Genomic DNA, 20,572 nt, shown 5'->3' on the forward strand with positions numbered 1-20,572 from the left:
ATTTTCCGCTTACAGCTTTCCTCTTTCAAAGGTATTTGTTGAGAAAGATCGAGCAAGGGAGTACTTACAGACATCTTAATAGACTGCCTTGGTTAAGGACAGCTCATCTGCAAATGGTGAAGTTACAGACTTGATAAACTGCAAAATCTCTAGTGCAGTAAAATCCATTGCAGGCTCCCATGTGGGAGGGATCAGAGGCAGGAAACGTTGAAGCCTGTGGTGTGGTGCAGTGGTGGTAAGGGACAAGAACTGAAACACACTTCTGCCATGAAGATCAATGCAGGGCAAGAGAGCAGATCTGCCTCCAGACAGCCTGTTTTGGCAGTCCAGCTTCAAGAGATCAATAAGCAATTCAGAGCGCCTGTTATTCAGGGCTGCCAGTCTTTGGCTCCCTATGCCGACAGCAAAGAGACATATGTGATATATTCAGACTTCCTCCAGAAGTGGCTAACTTAGGTATTGCTCTTACATCTTTCAGTCAACAGCACTGGGAGCCAGAGCCTCACAGTGGAAATATTCTGTACAGACTAGTTTAGGTCCAGTACAATTCTGGTTTGCTTATGACCGCAGGCTTTTGTGTGTTCATTTTCTGTGAATGTCTGTGATTTACTAATGCAGTCTCATGAATGCAAACAAAGCACCTGGTTGCCCCAGTACCTCCCCAGAGCAAGTTTTACAAGGTACAATCAACTGCAAAATGCAAAACTTAAACAGGAGAACATTTCTTGAAATATATAAATGACTTCTAGCCTAAATCCTGTTTTAAAAAGCAGATGGAGATAGATTTTGTGAGCTCTGCAAGGTACTTAAAGATGAAGGCAGCTCTACTACTCTTCCAGAGTACTAAAGTGATAACTCTTATTTTTTTTTTAAGTGCATGTTAAGCATACAGATCCCTTTACAACTCTGTTCCCAAGGTGAACTATGTGCTGGTTACCATGAGGCACAAGCACCTGGACCTTCCTCAGGGTCCTCTAAAGGTGACACAGCAGGAGTCTGCTTGGGCTGCTCAGACTCCTTCTCGAGGTGGGCCAGTCTCTCTCCACTGGTTTTGGAGGCAGCCTAAGCGGTGTCACCAAGCTGAAAGTGGCTTTTTGAATACCCTCTTGAAAACATCGAGTTTTTTTGGAACTAGGAACAGGTGGTAAGACAGTGGGCATTAGGTACCTCAGTAACTTGTTGTTACTGCCCTTTGTCCTTTTTGACAATTTTACCCCAAGTGCTGTTTGATCACCTGACCTGCCACACCAGGGAGAGAGACCCCCTGCATATTCGACACGAGTAATTGCCAGTTACAGAAAGTTATTCCTGCAGGAGGATACATACAGAAAATACATGAATAATGTCAAAGATTTAACAATTTGTTCAGAAACATTTGGTGAAATGCATTATTGATTATAAATGATTTGCCTGACTCCAACTTTCAAAATGACTTTTTGAAAAGAAATGCTCCTGCTCGGCCAGGAGGTGGAGCACTTATTAATTAAAAAAGAAAGAACAGCGGGACTTAGAAACTGTTTTAACTGAATCAAATCTCCATCGAAAAATATTGGTAGCAGGAGAAAACCAGTAGATAAAATGATGAATCTAAACTTCATCCATTACTCTCATCACTTCCCTAGAACTCAGTAATGTGTCTCAAGTATAACAAAGGCAAAACATAACTCGGGCTCAGGAAGACACAATTCAATTTCAAAATTTCTCGTGTAGCACTGAAACATGCTAATGATATAGCAAATTGTATATATACATAAAATGATGTGTGATATTCTCATCAATTCTGCTATTTTGTTTTTTTTTAATGCAAGCTACTGTAGACAAAAACAGAGGGCTAGGTCCTAATGTTAAATACATATTGCATATGTGGAAGATAAACTACCTGTATGGTGACTAACTATATGGGATACAGACAAATACAGGCTTTCCAGAAAAGGATTATAATCTAGCTTTAATGATTCTGCTTGGAAATACTGTTTGCATTACTGTGTTTCTGCTCCAGAGTATTACACTAAAATCTCCTAAACAGTGGCTTTTCATGTTGTATCTTTTCAATGGAGCATATTACAACACAAAAAAACACACAGAAAAGTGTGCTATTGCTACCTGAATGTAGAATTATCATGGTAATGGCATGTAGAGATTTTATATGTTTTTCTTTTTCCTTGGAGGGAAGGTTACTTTTCTAGAAGAATGATCCCCTGTGCCCCCAAATATGGAACCTTTTAGAGATGGGGAAAGAGCCACTAAAAACAGACCTTTACTGCTCAGCCCTAGAGCTGCTGTGGCAAAGGGAAAAACAGATTTACAGAGCATGAGACACTCCTTTGTAAAAGGGCACCCTGAAAAATCAATAAGAACTCAGACTAGTTTTTAGGAGCTCAAGGTCCAGGGGAGGTCATTTTTCCCTGTTTTTTTCCTTTTACATAAAAGAACACATTTGGCTTTTAAGAAAACAAAGACTTTGGTTTTGTTTTTTAAAACTACAGCTTGAATGCTTCAGTGTTGAGATGTGGAATGACAGATGCCTCTGAAATAACTGTAACTTCTAATATTGAACTTCTAATTATATTATTTATCATCTATTCATGAGTGTTAAAATATTTGGAAAAGATAATTAAATCTCACAATATCCCTGTGAAGTATTTCTACTCAATTTTCCACCAGGAGAATTAAAACACAGAATGATGAAGTCTAAGGCTACAAAACAAATCAAATGGGAGTTGTCAGGAGTAAACACAAGTTTCTGTGTTCTCTGATCTAAACACTGGACAAGCTTAATTTTGCATATTCATTAATTGGGACATGTTAACTCCACTGAATACAAATGCAACTAAATGGCAATCCCCTAACTCCCTGCCCCTCAAAGCCCCAAACAACAAACCATAATGTACATGCTTGAAAAAGCGGCGCAAAATATTTGAGTGATAATGAAAATGAAAAACAAGTTGTTCTGTGAGTGGGAGAGCCAATAAAGCCTTGTTTCCTACAGTTTTATGACTTACGCTTACAATGTTTCCCTCACAGTAGTAACCTAAGCTCTTTCCCACATTTTTATGACAGGCAAGCAGCAGCCTACATAGGCTGCAGAGAATATGGAGCTATGCACATGCTGTTTGGTGGGCTCACTACTGCCAGATGGAAGATATAATGACTGCGACCTCTTGCCTTTTCCTCACGGGACACAAATTTGGATCTCTCTCTCTAGTCAAGAAATCTCACAGGCCTTGTAGGAGCTTAACTGTGTTCCAGATTTTTCTCCCACTTTGTTTGAAATTAGCCAGTGGGCTCAACCATCATTAGAAAAGCACTGACAGACAGACGAACGGAATGATCATATAAAACTCATGTCCTTATGCAGAGGTGAAATTTGATTTTTTATATATTTTTAAACAAAGATGGACCAATTGAATATACACAGATGCCTTTTAACTCCACTCCCAGATGAATCCATTCCCACCTCACCCAAGCTCTGTGAACAGCAGATGTACAATGATATCTAATAAGCCAAATCCTACAGTGATTGATAACACCAATGAAGTCAGAATTACACCCCTTATGATCACATAAATCAGTTCTAACTAACATAGTTACAAGCACACTGAATAAAAGGCTTGATGAAGAGCAGAAAAAGCTGCCAGTTGCTAGCATGGAACATCCTCAAAAAAGCCAAAAATCTACAGCTGGAAATCCATCTGTCCATGACTTGTGCAAAACTGGAGATCTTCAATATCTCTGCATAGCTGTGCCTGGGTCATCTTGTTTAATGTAATACATTTGTTTTATTTAAAATTATTTACCTTACCAGACATGATTTTCTGTCAAAAGATGCATGAGATCATATTTCTGTTTCTTGAAAATTACTGTAAGCTACCTCTGTTTTGTACTGTTGTTTTAGTTGAATAGCATATGATTATTATTACTGCAAGCAATAGCAGCAATTACAGTATTAAATCTCACTGAGAGGCAAAAATCATCCATGCTGTAGGAATAGGTATAATTTCAAAATGAGAAACCAATAAGAAGGCCACCCTTAAAGTTCAGATGTCCCAGTAAACATTGTTCTTTAGTAACTCTGAAAATTGTGATGACCTGAAGGGAGAAATTGGTGGCTATTTTATATAGTTCCGAAATAAAGAAAAGTTGCTTAAAACAGTTGTGAGATAGGTTGGCCTCTTTTCCCTCCCAAAATAGACACTTAGCATTTAGTACCAACTTACGTGAATTCAGCAGAGAAAAGATGTACAGGTACATTTAGTCCTCAATCCTACTCTTAAATGCAGTCAAAACAGGGACTAACTTTCTCCACCAAACTTCTCTGGTATCCCTGTTTCTCCTGCGAGACTCTGATTCCCTTATAGCTACTGTCATGCTGCAGCGCTGGCTAATTAGCATGCAGCTGCATAGGAGAGTCAGCCGCAAGCCCAAATGCTTCCTATCTGTTGGGCATTCCAGTATTAAATGAGTGTTTGGCTTGTGTTTGCTATTGCGATGTTGCTAAGTCAACAGCAGCAACGAAGAAATTCTTTTTCTCTTGTCCTGCTTGAGATGGAGATGATGCAGACATCCAGGAACTACTGGGTCTCCCAGGGTAAAAAGTTTCACCACTGCCTTTTTAGTTGCAAGCCCAGCATGAATTAATCAACTGTCACTGCTCTTTGCTCTTAAAACACACCTGCTTTGTGGATTTTACAGGCAGAGTTGAATAAAGTCTGTAGATTACTTTAGTCTAAAGTGTGAAAACTGTCTACACTTTGGTTTTCACCACAAATATATTCTGCAGTGTATCATCAAAGGCAAAAATACAACTTTTATGATTGAAAAGCTACTAGGAGTGACCACTGGCTCACTGGTGAAAATGCAAAGCCCTACTACAGAAAAAAACCTTGGTCCCTGTATTTAGTCCCTCAGGGACTAAAAACTCCATTCTATCAAAAGGAAAGTTTCTTCTCCTTCAGGATCTTTGAGCAACTCACATAAAGCTGCCCTGCACCGATTTCACTTGCCACCCCAGCACAGACCCCACACTGGCACTGGAAAGGGGCGGTGAGGGTGGTATTGAAGTTCCTGAGAGGGCACCTTGGCCTGCTATCTCACTGCAAAGTACCACCGCACAAGAGTGACTTAAGGCCCATCTGAGCCCCTACTATTTTCCTACATGAGGTCTGCACCGTGCCTCTTAATGGCACAGTAGTATGGAACCTTATGCCTGGTCCAGCTGACATTTTTATGGACAAGACCAAAAATCTTTTATATAATACTGAGTGAGAATTCCTGGAAGGACTGGAGATGGTGACATCCTCTCTTTTTGTGGAGACTGCACGTATTGGGATTCTGTAATAGGCCACCAGGGCAGTTTTGCTCATAAGCTGAACAAATCCTGGTAAACGATTGCTATACAGCAGCTTGAAACTTGTAATTTTGAGCATTTGCAAAGATGTTTTTGCTGTGGCTCTTGTTCTGAATTGGAACAAAAAGCCTACATTCAGCAATTCTTGCCAAAATGAAATCATACAAAATTGTTTTGGATGCATCAAAGTACAGTTCTGTTAAGGTGTTGAATTTTGATTTTGATCTATTATTTTTTAAAATCTAATTATAACATACAACTATTAAATCTTTTTTAAAAAGAAATACAATTCAAACTGAGCATTCTGCCTGCACCAAAATGCTTACTTTCAATGTTTTCTTAAATGAAATTTCACTTAACAGCCTTGTTCCTGTGGATAGACACTCTATCAGAAAAGGTATCCTGAATCGCACATTCAGAGGAAGACAGAATACCAAATCATGGGCTTTATATGTGCTAGGAGAAGAAAAATGTTCAGCAACCCATCAGGGATTTTAAACAAAAAAAACAGTGTCCTCTAGGTGTAGGTTAATCATACTGGGGAAAAAAAAAGAGCCAGGAAAATAAAAAATAATGTTTTTTGATTACCTTAATTTTAGAGCCCTCTGACAGTTTAGCTCTGATATGGCGAACGCAAGGCTGTGACTTCACAGTGACACACATGCATGTTTCAAAACAGAGGATTTTGAATGGATTTGTCATGGAGCACTAGGCAAATGTTAACATTCACATCGAGCAAAACAGCAGCTCTGCTCATGACCACTACGTTGACTTTCCACTCTAAACACTTGTTCCATTAGGCTGTTTGCACTTGGCAAACACAGAGCCAAACTTTTTTCTCTAACAAAATGCTTTGGATTAGCATTTCAGTTACTAAAATTAAATTACCAAAATCTGTGAAATGAGTCACAAGTATACTTAAGGAATCACTAAAGAAGCTGGGACACTGGCTTATCATCTAAAACTAAGGACTCTTATGAGCCCCTCATACATCTTCTATTTGTAAACCATACAGGCCCAGGTTTATTAGGGTGATTACAACCCAGACCTCTGAACTACTTGCAATATAGAGTCGATGGGAATTTAGAACCCAAACAATTCAAGCAAATTGCAGCGTTTCTGGTCAACACTCAGGCAAACCAAACGCTAACTTTGCCCAGCCCTGACACGCTGTACAGACATTCTTAATACTGCTCAGCTGGTATGCCTGCCTCATAAAAGTAAATGAGCACCTGCAAGACTGCTGCTGTCACTAATGAATCCTTTGGTCCAATCAGCAAGTTGTCTGTGAAGTCAAGGCAAGGTCATTTCCTAAATTAGAACTTAAGGAAAATCCTGGTCTTGTGTAATTACTGCCAAACTAACTACAGTTTTCCAATCAACATACCTTGGCCACACAAACAGTAAGAATCTGCTGTAAGAAAGAAAAGGCTGAACTAGTCTTTTCTCCTGCAAGGAGGGAAACACAGCACTCAAACAATTGCAAAGTATTTTTCAGCCTGGACTCCACTATCGTATAGGGAGCCTAGTGGAAGATATGATGACTAAGTTCAGAGAGTCTCTGGCTGAAATCATGGCCTTAAAACAGTCAGTAGTAAAACTGCTGTTGACATTAATAGGATCTCACCATCTACATCTCAGACCCTGTGTACAGTTCTGAAAATATATGTAGCTGCTTGAACTCTAACAGAATACCTAACAGAAGAGGAAATCTTCCTTTTCTCTATTTCACTGGGAAACCGCCAAGATCTAAACATAAACCTTACTAAGCAATGACTAAAGAGGGACAGGAGGAGAGCAGATAAATATTTAAGGGACATAAACATGAAGGACAGAGAAGAATTATTTATCAAAATAAAAGGGAAGAGAGGAATATAAATATGAGAAGCTAAGTGAAATGGAAAAAGAGAAAATGTAGGCTGTGTTAGGCAAACCCGAACAGGATGAAACCCCAGAGAGTAGAGTGAAGGGATGTGATTGGAGCCCTATCACTTCACACATTTTCAAATGAAACTAGATAGAAAAAGCTAAATAACGATTTAGTAACAGACCAGCCTGCTCTGGCAGCAGGGGAATTAGGCTGTGTCTTTTACTGCATGTTCCTCTGCTGCAGGGATTCTATCTCAATACAGTGCACTTTAAAAAAAAAAAACTTCTAGATTTTACTATTACGCCCAAGTGTTTGCATGACTGAAATGAAACAGCCATTTTTACCAGGATTAACACCTGTAAAATTACGTTACAGCATTCTAAGTGAAAGAAAAATAGTGAAGTAAAAATTCATATATGGAAAGAACTATCTTACTGAGCACTGGAACAGGTTGCCCAGAGAAGTTGTATAATCTCTATTCGTGGAGATACTCAAACCCCATCTGGACAGGGTCCTGGGCAACCTGCTCTAGGTGATCCTGTTTGAGCAGGGTGTTTGGACTAGATGATCTGCAGAAGTCCCTTCCAACCTCAACCATTCTGTGATTCCGTGACTTGAAAACACTGTTAGGAATGACAATGAAAAGATTAGCTTTCACACAGCGCTTTTAATTCCTAGATCTCAGTGTTACCAAGAAGCTTAGATCATTACCTCTGTTACCCTATGCGTGGTAGCTGAAGGTCACAGGGGTAATACAGCTTTTCCAAGGCCACCCAGCACAGTGGCCACCAGCCACTGCAGCAGCAGTTCCAGTGACTACTTGGATAATAACACTCCTCACGTGCACCGGGCAAACCTTCAGGCTTCCTCAAGGCTTCACTTACAGTAAGAAGTTCCTTATTTTGTTCCACTTGTGCAAAAGTGCTCTCAAAACCTGTCATGTGACAAACTCTCTATAGCAAGCATTCTGAAAAAAAGCCTGACATAACAGCATGGCATGATTTCTGCATATTTCTAATGAAGACACACATCAAGAGCCCTCTGACTTTGGCAAATCTCACGCAATAGACCTCATGAGAGCCTCCCTTTTGCTCCACCACTCTTACCCATAGCTGCACTTCAGATCTCTTGCACCCACCTGGGCAGCAGGGCTGAACAACATCACCCCTGCTGCCACCTCTTTCTTTCAAGACAAGCCACTGCAGCACCTGCCCTGCCAGTCCTGGTAGTGAATAACCTCCTTCCTTTTCAGCTGCCTGGGGTCTCAAGCAGAAAGCAGCCAGAGGACAGGGGAGGCACTGGAGAGGCAGGCAGCCAGCTCTGGCCTGTTTCCCAAAGTTGCAGAATGAACAAGGCTAGCTCCAGCCCTGCCGTTTCACGTCTCTGTCTAGCTCATGCTGCCAACCTTGCTTTTCCCTCCATAATGCCACCTGGAGCTACTTCTGCCTGTGATCTGTGGCCCACCTTCTTCCCGGCCCTCCACCTCTCCAATGTGACTTGCAGATTTGCCCCATTGCCTTTCTCTTGTTGCCTCAGCAATACAGCTAGGCAACAGCAACACTTCGATCCTCAGAGAATGCCCATGGTCATGAAACACTTCTGAGTGAAAACAGAGTGGGTGAACATGAGGAGAGCGAACTTCAGATAACCCTGCTACGAAATGGTGGCACCTGCACCCAGGGCTACGCATTTAGTGTGATAGTGCAAGGACAGCCTCCAGTGTTCCTTGATACCAATGTCAAAATGTGCCGCTTAAGAGACTGTCCTCCAGGTAAAAGTCTGCCCCGGCACTTGCTGGATCTGCTGAGCAAATATCCTGGCTATTTTCCTGAGCAAAGTGCATGCGAAAGGGCACAAGCTGAGGGGCCCATCCTTTGCCTTGTGTGGGGAAATATTCTAAGAGAGAGAGATGGATGGTAAAGGTGACCCAAAATGTGAGGATCACTGTGTAAAAGAACAAAAATATAAAACAGTCTTTCTAAACTTACGTTTTAAAATACTTCCTTCTAGTGGTAACATGCAAGGTTAAAGTTAGTACCTGTATCTATTTACATCCTACCTAGATTTACGACATTCACATTTTACATTGCATAGCTTATTGTATCCATAATGAAAATAGAGTAGAATTGATTAGCACTAACAAAAGCTATATACATATTTATCTCATAAATCTGAAACTCCTCCTGGGTGTGAAAGGTAGCTGTGAGTTAACAATGTTGATGATCACAAATGCCCACTGAATGGGAGCTATGTCACAGCACAATGTCTGAAAGATGACGAGGGACACAGCACAATTATCTGAGCAATTCAGATTTTGCCCAAATTTACAAAAATAATCTAGCAGCGGTGAAGTAATTTAACGCCAGTTAAATTACTGCACCATGGAAACCTTTCTAGTCTGCCAATTACATTCACACACAGATAGAAAATGCTATAGACCAAACAGAGGTTGCTGTTGATGCTGATTGCTGGTCTCTCTTTGAACATCATCACAAATGCCACAGCAATGAGGAAACCATAACTGACATGTGTAATCCACGTGAAGAGTATAAAAATACAAGTAATAATTTTGTTACCATTGAAACAAATCACAGATAGTAGTCTCCTACACTGCATAATCTAACTTTTATAGAGAACCAGGTGAGTGCTAGCACACCTCCAGCAGCAGTTGTGAGCAGAACGCCTGGCAAGCTGGTTGATGAAGATTTATGAGTGATCAAACAACGATGCCGTGTGGCAAACTGTCTGCAGTGTAAAATCTTCTACCCTCTGTGGTCACTCTGACTCAAAATGGCATGAAATGGCAGTGTTGACCCCTCTGTTAATCTGCCCTTATGCCTGACGAGAGATAACGTTTTCTGTTGTATTACAGGAATCAGCAAAAGCAGTGGGATGCAACTCCCGGAAGATGATAATGAATTTGCTTTCCAACCAACTATAAATGTACTGCAGTTGCAGGCAGCTGAAATAGGTTAAATGGCAATTATGTTGGATGCTTCAACTGGTGCAACTTATTCAGTGAACAGAACAACAAATGTTTTTATATAGATAATAGACCTGCATTACAGCCAAAGATTTTCAGAGTCCATCAGTGAGGTTAAAAATCCCAGGGATATTTTGCTATTGCATTTCCAATTTAGTTTTCCACTACAGCCACAAACTTATGCATAAGGGCAGCTGATTCATAGTTCTGATTATTTCAAATCAAGTGCATTATACAGACAAGACATTTCCTAACAATTTCTTGATTTGGATTCTTTAGCCATTAAATACCATAATGCAGCAGATTGCACTTAAGTGGGGAGCAGTGTTAATAACATCATTAATATCTGACTATTACTTTCCATAAGAACATCAAGCACTGTGAAGAGGAGGTTGGCACGATTAAGTTAATTTTACAGATATGGAAATTGAGAAGAGGAGCAGCAGTAATAGTAACTGGTTTATGTTCATGTAGCAGGCTGGCGGCAGAAACATGAATAGCATCAAAGTCTTGCAACTCCTAAACTAAGGTACCAGCTCCTACACCAAACACAGCCTGCCATGAAAGAACTGACTACATGACATATATTCAAAAGAGAGAAAAATATGAAGCATTTGAGACTGTATTTGCCAAAAGAACATATTTTCTATAGTTTCCTACAATTCATACAGCCTAATAGTACTGAGAGCAAGTTCTTGGACATAGGATTAAAAGGCTCCCACCCAACAGTTCCCTCATGGTCTGTGCAGCTGATTTCATAGGTCATAAGCAATAGCTTTTTTTTTTTCAGCAGCAGGCCTCTTAAAATTAGAAGCAAACAGAAAGCCTTAAAGAGAGCTCAGGATATACAAGAGGGAATAAACAAAAACCCTGAGGCCAAGCCAAAAGAAAACGAGTAAAGCAGACTTTCACGTGAAGATTCCCATTTGACCTACAGGGTGCCAGCCAAAAAGGCAAAAGTTAAGGGCAGAAGGGAAGCTAAAACAGTGACCAATACTATGTTAACACTGGTAGACCCAAACTGCATGGGGCATGTCCTGCCCACTAGTGCTATGCTTAAGTAAAAAGCTAACTATATGACAGAAGGGAAACAGCTGAACAACTGTGAAAAGCTGAAAATACACCTCCAGAAATGCTGCTGTCTCAAGCAGCAATGCAAAGAACTGTACTACAAAACTTACCCAAAGACTGATTTTTCCTAGGAACTTTCTGTGAAGGAGACTCCCCAAACTAAGAAACATTAAACAGCTCAACAATGTGACCAATCTACTGTTGTTGCAGCAGGACATTCATATCAGTTCAATTAAAAAAACTGATGTGCCAACAATCTACTTGGTGCAGAGGTGGCACTGCCGTTACTTCTGTACAAATAAATATCCACAGAGGATCTGAAATCTAGAACCTGCAGCCAGAGCAAAGTGCAATTGGTTCAACAGTCACCTCTGATTTACCTACTGCTAGCAAGCGAGCCCTAGGGTGTAACTAAATCTCCTTCTAAACCAGACATTTAGAAAACATGAACCCTGAGGAAGGAAAGGAAGATGAAAGATCCCTAGTCTACAGAAGATTGAGGGTAAGTGTGATAACAAGCTTCTGGATGTAACAGATATCTGCAGAGAGGAAACTGTTCTCAATGGGGAGGATGTCAACTAATGGTTTCAGCTATGGCAAGGGTGATATGGGATAGATGTTAGGAAGCATTTTCTAATGGTAAGGATAGAAAAAGCCTAAGAACAGGTGAGGCAAACATCTGTCAGGAATGACAGCAGCGTAGCTGAGCTACGCTATGGCAGAGAGGTGTACTGGATGACTTCTGGAGGTGCCTTCCCACCCTCTGCTTTGGTCCCGCAGAATAGTCGAGCCACCGTGGTTGCTCCTGGGGATCAGCCAGTCCCTGCTCCCAGGTGCTTGGCCCAGCCACAGCACTGCACTGAGGCAGCAGAGCTGGTCTCCCTCTGGACTAGGTCATTCAGCACTAGCTTTATGTCACTCTTCATAGACCTCTTCTAATTGAACTGAGTTGTGTTCTTCTCTTTTCTCTCTGTGCTTCCCAGCTATTGTAGGTGAGAGGTGTGAGGGCTGACAAAGGCCATCACCCCTCCACCTCTCCCAGTCCTTTCCTGGTAAAAATGAGATTTCTGCAGAGAAAATGGAATTATATGACTATTTGAAAACAGGATAAACTCTTCGTTCATGGCTTCAGGACAACTGTCGACACAGTCTCTCAATTCTTGAAACTATATCCAATGCAACTAGCAACTTCTACTGATCTGCTACTTGACAGTAGAAAATATCAAATGTGATCTTTTTTATAAAACAACTGATTTGGGATTTACTACATCTGCAAATAGCTGCCATTGTATATACAGTGCAATGATCCTGACAAAAAGAATAATCCAAGGGAAAGCAAGCAGTAGTGAAAGGCCTGTGATCATGTCTACTACTTACATTTTGAAGAATGGGTTTGGCTCTGAAGGCTTTTTACTGATGACACCTACAGGAGCTGCAGTATTAAGCATTTCCACTGCTACTTGTTCACTCTATCAAGCATATGAGGATCAACTGAACCTTTAAACGGGCAAATAGTAAACTGACTGAAAAATACAAGGCAATTTGGAAAACTGCTTTTTATTAAAATCAATTAAATGAGTAGGATAGACTACTCACTACTGAAAAAGAGGCTACTATTTGACTGGCTAGGATAGCCAGGGCATAGATTCAAATGCTGCTGGTTTTTTAGATTTCTTTTTTAAAAAGATTCTTTCATATTTCACTGACAGAAAAGTGTGACTCAACAAATGTTTAGAACAAACTTGTATAGTTTGATCACAGGCAAAGAACATATCCTTTCTGCCAAAGAAAGCAGCAGAGGTTTTAGTGCTCTCTTTTTTTGACTTCAGATTTGAATCTCCTTTGTATTCTCTAGGGAATCATCATATGAATGCCTGAATAACACACTTTCAGCTGCTGCTAAAGGGGCCTATGGAACTGCTCAAGCATTAGAAGCTAAGGGCACGGGCACCTTAACCTAGCAGAAAGATGGAATAATTTAAGACAGTTCTGTGCTTTACCAGGTGAAAAATACAAACACAGGTGCACTCCTCAACTTCTTCATTGCAAAGTCTGGAAACTTTGGTTTAAACCTATGCCTGCATTAGCAAGCAGTGCGGTGCAGTTGCGGCAATCTACAGAAGGTAACAATGCGTGCTGGGGACCTGACGTCGTCACTGTATGCCTTGTGGAGAGCTGATGTCAGACTGGTCCCACGGCCTGAATGCCCGCTAGGGGTTGGTGGGCAATCGGTATGCTTTTGGTTTCTTTTCATCAGGAAGGAATCCAGCTTGTCTGATCCAAAATTGCTGTGACAGATGAATGAAGGCAGAGAGAATGGGGATGACTGGAGAATTGCTGCAAGAGTAGATGTCTGGTGCGAAACAAAGCGCAAATGCTGCCTGATGCTAGATGTCCCATCACGGTTTCTGCTTCATTGCTGGACTTCTCATGGAGAAAGCTGGGGATCGCTTGTGAGTCCTGTACTGCTGACAGAACTTTAGAAAGAAGAAAACTAGGCTATGTGGGGCAGCAACATATTAAGCTGCTGAAGCTGGGTTCCAGATGAATATACAACTATGTACAAAGTTAGATTTTGATATTACTGTAATAGCAGAGTTGTAGTGGAACAAATCTGTGGACAGGAAAGGACTGGGCAGTATTCCTGCACTCACCTGTAGACTGTATGACAAGTGCAGAAGTATGTGCTACTGTGAGAGTCACTCTGGCTGAATGATAGTGGGAAAGACAGGGAGATTGGTTATAATCTTTACCTTTATTTAAGCGAAGATGTGATTAATTTTGTCTTCCTTAGGACAGTAGGAAGAACTTGCTATCTAGGAACCTGAGCAACACTGTCAACAAGAGGAGCCTTTGCAGAACTCTTTAGCCATGAACAGAAAGTTAACTTTCCTTTGGCAATTCGGAGAAGCTCCATTGAGCTTTTGTTTAAAAAGTTTTTGTGTTTTTGTTTAAAAACAAACTAGCCAAAATGCTTCCTTGCTGCAAAGCAAACAGCGTTTTAAATATCCAGAATTTATTTCTTGAGTATCTTGATGCTGAGAATTTTTGCCTTACAGCAGGATCTTCATGGTGCACTTAGAATTGTGAAGAGGCTGTAATTTAATCAGGACTGCATACAATGAGAATTCCCAGATGGATTATAGAGAAACAGAAAATGAAATCTTTAAGTGATGCATGCTCGGTTTATTTTTACAGGCAAAAGTTTTGCCTACTCATCCAAATCCAAATCCAAGCACTGTACCGAATCACTAAAGAATACTAAGTATCTAACCCAGCAGTTACAATCTGGATGAAAACAAGTCAATTTTTAGCAAACCCTTTGAAGACAAACTTCCAGCAATGCTCTTTGTCATTTTTGACCTGTTCAGTCTGTTCTATATTTGAGGCTGGATTGCTCTATAATATTTGCTGACACACAATGAATGAGTTTCCTAACAACAATTATTTTTTTCTTATAACAGATGAACACATTATTTTCCATAGCCTGTTAGACACAACCTAAGTCTGCTCTTTCAAATGTACTTTACCCTTTCCTTCAGAAGGCAAGCCCTAGATACGATGACTTTTCAAGAGGGAGGAGGTTACCTGTCACAAGAAGGCCTGCAAAGGCACAGTAAAACCAGAACCTAATGGTGGTCTCTCTTCATTGCGAGTTGAAGATCTTCCAGGTTTCATTTCCTGAACTCCTACAGGAGGACAGAAAGTTCTGCCTGCTCAGATGACAGCTATTAATTCCATCTTGCTCCTAAGTTGTGACAGGCAACATTGGCACATTCTGCAACTCAGCACAAAGCTGGAGGTCTCCTCCTTGAGTCTCATCCCTCAGAGCTTACGTGCAAATGGGTTAGGTCCAGATGGGGACCCAAGAGCATTGCTGTGTACCTGCGGACATACTGGCTAGGCTGATGTCTACATTCTAAAGACGCTTGTGAAATACACAGAAGAATCAACTGTTATTGATTTTCTGCACACACTGGTTTCTCCTTCCTTCCTAGATTTTCCCCACCTGATTGAAAATGTAGTGTATTCCAAAGCTTCATCTTTTTGCAGAACACATTATGCTTTCCTAATCTTCTGTGTAGGATTGTATTCCCTCTGCCTCTGCCTGAGGTCAGCAGTACGCAAGCCGGCCCTGTGCAGAAGCGTGGTGCTCTCAGGCTTTCCGCACTAACTGTGCACAACACCCTTGGATTAGAGCTCACTTGAATGAAGCTGACTTGGAGTGCAGAGGAGCAAGCACAGGTCTGTGTAAGAGACCACGCAAGGTGATGCTAGACTGCAAGCAGTCTTTTTCAAAAAGTAGGGTCTTAAAAAATCCACATCTGAAGGTCCCAAATCAGAATATGCTCTTCTTTCATGTTATTTGTGACAATACAGTCTATATTATGATCAGGATAGTTTAGGCAGAGACTTTTTTTGTGGGGGAATATTTGATGTGGAGAAGATTTGGGGATGGGGCAGAAGGGGAGAGTCTATGTCACAGCTGGATCTTGAAGAGCTCTTCCAGGCCCAGCAATGCTTTTTTTCGAGCTCAGAACCAGGAATTTCTGAGAATTACAATTCTTAGAGTAAAGAAGCCATACGTAGGCAGCAGCACATAGTGCAGAGGTTCCTGAGGACATGTAGCAAACAGTCTTTCCTCAGAACAGAAGGACAAGGGAAGTTCTGCTGGGGGGATCTGGAGGCAGAGGAAACCGGATATGTGGTCAGGACTTCTCTGGTGAATTGTTTATAAGAAGATAAGAAGAGGCCCAGGAGGATATGAAAAAAAATGAAAAAGCGTTTTAAGAAAAGATAAAAAATCAGAATCTAAAGGGTGAACCAAGGGGAATAAGAGGGCCTCACACCAAGCACAACAGCTGAGGAGAATAGGAAAAGACCCTTTCAGAACCTGAGCACCAGGGAGATAAATTTATTCCAGGCGAAAGCTCTTTGAAAGTTCCACCTTATAAGGTTAGATTCCTCTTTGACTTTTGTTTTGTTGGATTTTTCTTCCTCTCAAACCATTGGGAAACCACTCATCTTGGATCTAAACAGCATTGCAGGGCAATTGAGTCACATAAAGGGGAAAAATGAAGGAGCTGCTCTAGCTGACGTTCAATCAGGGCAGCCACTATCATAATTTTATAAATTTATTTGTATGAAAATTATACAGTCCAGCTGCTGACTCCTAAGTTCAGTTGTTTGATTTAGTGCATAATTAATATCAATGTTGTAACATTCCTGAGAACACCACAAAGTCTTTGTGAGTTAGTAAAGCTCCTCTCACTGCTTACTGCATCTATAAACATCACGCCCACAGTCAGCACAACTATAAACCCATAAAAGCCTATTAACTTAGACTGAGGGAGATGATGAACTGTAAAGTACTTCAGAACTTTTGACAAAACAGATTACCATTTCTAAATCCCGTAAGCAGAAACAGGTAGAATCTCTCCATTCTTAGTGTCAAATAGCTTCCTATGCTGCGATTTAATAGCCCATTACCAAAAAGATGGGTAGATGCGAACTATTTCCTTGTGACCCATCACATAATTTTTTTCAAGATCATAACTCAACACTGCAATATTGACAAAGTCCATAAGCATTATATCAATGAACTATGGCTTCATGCCCCTTTCAGTAAGACTGCATTTCTCCTGGAGGGATGGGTCTTCAATTTTCAAGCTCCAGAGGTAGCCCTTGTATTCTAATGCAGCAACCTCTTGTGAATTTATGAACACTTCACAGGTGTTTAATAAAGCTTATATTGTAAGCGATCTAAACAGTTCTTGTTCATGAAATCCTGAAGCACTTCCAGCAAAGCTGATGGAGCTTGAGACACCTTGAGAGAAAAACTGAGTGAATCAAAATAATAAGCCTGTCCTTTCCCTCCGCCCCAGTTTGCTGGTAAATACAAGGCATACATATACTCAGAATAAACAGTCCCGGTTTTATTTGTTTCTTCAGTCTCACTGTGCATTCAGGCCAGAGAGTCAAGACTCACTGACATGTACCTCTAAGTTTTTAAACATACAGATAAGCTTTATTCTCTTGCAATCTTTATCTAAAAATCTGTTTTTCAAGAAAACAAAAGTTCTTAGAGCACTATGAAGACATGAAAGCAATGCTTTAAGATGACATTTAATAACAATATCTAATGACATTCAAAAAGACAAAGGTCTGTTTCTCTGAAAGTATTTAAGTGCCTAAATGTCTTTGAGCATCTGGACCAAAATAAAGGGTTTTATATTTGGAAATGCAGGTATTTAGTACATTGCATTTCAACAAATAGTGTTTCAAAGTCAGAAGAGTTAGAGTTATACATACATACAGCCTTAAATCTGGTATACTCCCCATCTGGCACCTAACAGACATAATATTCTCAAACATTTTGGATAAAGTTTTCCTAAGATTAATATTTAAAATGAGATTTGAAACTCCCATCTAGTTTCTTCAGGAAGTTTTCTGCTTTAAAAAATAGATACCCACAAGCTCCTTTAGGAAGGAAAGGAAATGAGGCACGAAGGAAATAAGCCTTTGTGTGATGTTTTCATTTATAACCAAGAAGAGCAGCAGCATTTCTACTTTCAAGGATACATCCTATTACAGGTGCTTATCCAGATATACTCAACATTTAATATATTTCATTTCATAAGGTAAAGATTAATTTTATTTTCACAAATATTTGTGTTTACCATCATGCACCTCTGCAAACTTCCACAATCTAAAAGGAAATACTTTGGAGTCTAATTCTCCCTTCACAGCAGGAGAAGCCCTGCTGTTCAGCAGATATTTTCAAGCTTAAATCTACAAATGCAATTGATCTACAAAGCCTATTTCATACCAAACAACTTTTTTGAGCTCAGTCAGAAAATGCTGCTGCTGATCGCTGTACCCTTCTTATACTACCCCTTTGCTGTTGGTGAATTTGGGGTCATACTAACTAACAAGGGTAACTACCCTGGAAGGAGGTAGGAGCCAGCAGGACTCACTGGAGGAAGCACCATTTTGTACTTATGTTTTTCCCTAAATATTCAAACCAGCAACTGCCAGAGTCAGGTTTCTGGGCTAGGTACTCCTGTGGTACGACCCACTGCGGTCACTTCCCAGAGCAAGGTACAAAGTATGTTTTAAGCCCTCACTCCTGAAGGCATTTAGCTTCTTCACACTCATCTTTATGCAGACTAATCCAGAAAAGAAAAAATAGTTTGTAATGTTTTCCCCTTTTCTTTTTTTTTTTTCATTTCCCCATTTTATGTGTTTCTCAAATTTGCTTGCTATGAAAAAGACCTGCTATAAGGCTCTGTCACAGCACTGACTCCTAGAGCTTGGACTTTCCCACTCCATGCTGTACTGTGCAGTACAGGTGAGGAAGAAAAATCATTCAGAAATTTTTCTGGTAGCATCTCTTTTGTCAGTAAATGCTCAGTCAGTAAAAATGTTTGTCAGTGAATGCAGTGTTAACAAGTACTTAAGGATTTGCTCCCATTACTTGACATGGTAATAAATACTTCATATTGGAGTGAATTCCAGCTTTTCTGAGTGTGGGTGGGCAGCAATAATTCAGCACTCTCCCTTAAAGATGAAATTAAGCTGTCAGAAATATTATCTGCGTGCCAAAAGTTACATGGAACCTCACTGACAGCAATTCTCATTTTTGCTCTTAAATGTTTTCACTTGCCCTGTGCCAACAGGGTTTTGCCTTCATTTTTGCACTTCAAGTTAAATAGCTGTTGAGTATAGCTATTTTGTAGAAACTAGTTTGTACCTTCTCACATGTTCAGTCCAGGATGCATGTGCTCCTCCTTCCCTTATGTTTAACTCTACAGCAAAGTTTGTTGCCTGGATCAAACAGCTGTGACAAGTCCAAAATAATTTCCAGCAATGTGCTCGGTATCTTGAGATTAATGGGAAATCTAGAGCTACTAGTCAGAGAGGTAGGTAGTTTGAGTAGGAGAGAAATGCAACCCAGCTAAGATAGTAAAGCAGTCTCAACTTTTGGATCTTGTCATCCATACTGGAAAAAATAATCAACAGTATGCTGTAAAGGCCAAAGGAGGAGAGCCACAGTGGTTCTGTGGCATAGTGAACTGAGGAACACAGGAGGCATCTGGAGGTGCCTATTTTTGATGGAACAGGAACTAAACCACTTCAAATAGTTTAAAATTACCATTTAAGTGCTGAGATTTTCTAAAAATGGCCACAACACAGACTACCTTTTTTTCTGGGGATCTAAAATTATAGATTTAGCTGTCATCTATTAAGCAACAATTATGTGTCTGAGGATGCACAAGAAACCCTCCCCAAAGCTCTTTCTGTTCAATGGGCCTCAGAGTTATGTAGAAAAGGAGAGAAAACCTAATTTCCATCTTAGGTGAAAAGCTGTGGGTTCACAAAAGAGATAGAGACAAGTCTGTGATACATATTCACATCAGAGGAGTCACGTTGTCCTACTTCAGATGACTTGCATGGCCAGTGATGCTTTCACCAGTGGCGAAACACACTGAGAGTTCACTTCAGGCAGCATACTTCATGGTTCTGCTCTTGACTGAGAAGTCAGAGATTCCCTCTGTTGTACTTATTATATACATAGGCTTGACCTTTTACTTTTTATATATTAAACCCAGCACTATTTAAGCTGGTATTTACACCATGCTGCTCTAGCAGAACAAACTTTCCTACCTATATTCTAAACAAAAAGATCAGCATGTCAGCATCATTTCAAACTAATGTTTCCTTGCAAGGCTTTGTTACTGGAAAGGACTGTAAATTCTCAGTTTGCCATTTCCTCATCTTGCCTAGTAGCAGAATAGGTGCTGTATCTGCCTGCCACTAGCTGGCAGGAACACTACTTTACAATTACTGATAGTTTCATTCTTCTTTTGGTTTCCCAAAATGAGGCACACTAAAGCAATCTGGATTTTTAAGTCATCAGAACTTTCTGAAAATTAGCTTTGTTCACATTAGGATAGACACTTAGACACTATTATGTATTGTGCAAATCCACATTGGCCAAGAAAGAGTTAAAGAGTTGCTCTGGACAAAATGAACACTATCCACTTCATCTGCAAGAACAATCAGGCTTTGGAGGGTAAAAAACAAGGTGCGGTGCTAGGTCAGGGAAACAAAGTTGGAAGAACAGTGGATCTTTCTCCCTAACTCTCCGGAAGAACAATAAGGACTTCAGACGAGACCAAACTTATGTTTGCTTTTCAGTCCAGAGTGTCTCTCCATTTACTAGGAACTTCTTTATGGTCAGAGTGAGGCAATAGCAGCCAATGGCCCCAGAAGAGGACGACCAGCTTCAAACCTCAGT

At 40.4% G+C, this 20,572-nt stretch overlaps 1 protein-coding gene across 3 annotated transcripts in view; it reads right to left on the reverse strand.

The window, feature by feature from the left end:
* The window catches only part of RPS6KA2 (ribosomal protein S6 kinase A2), a 322,442-nt gene that overhangs the window by 96,011 nt on the left and 205,859 nt on the right, over positions 1 to 20,572 (reverse strand). The gene's annotated exons all lie outside the window — the stretch shown is intronic.

The sequence above is a fragment of the Dromaius novaehollandiae genome, chromosome 3 (genome assembly GCF_036370855.1).
Source record: "Dromaius novaehollandiae isolate bDroNov1 chromosome 3, bDroNov1.hap1, whole genome shotgun sequence".
NCBI lineage: Eukaryota > Metazoa > Chordata > Aves > Casuariiformes > Dromaiidae > Dromaius > Dromaius novaehollandiae.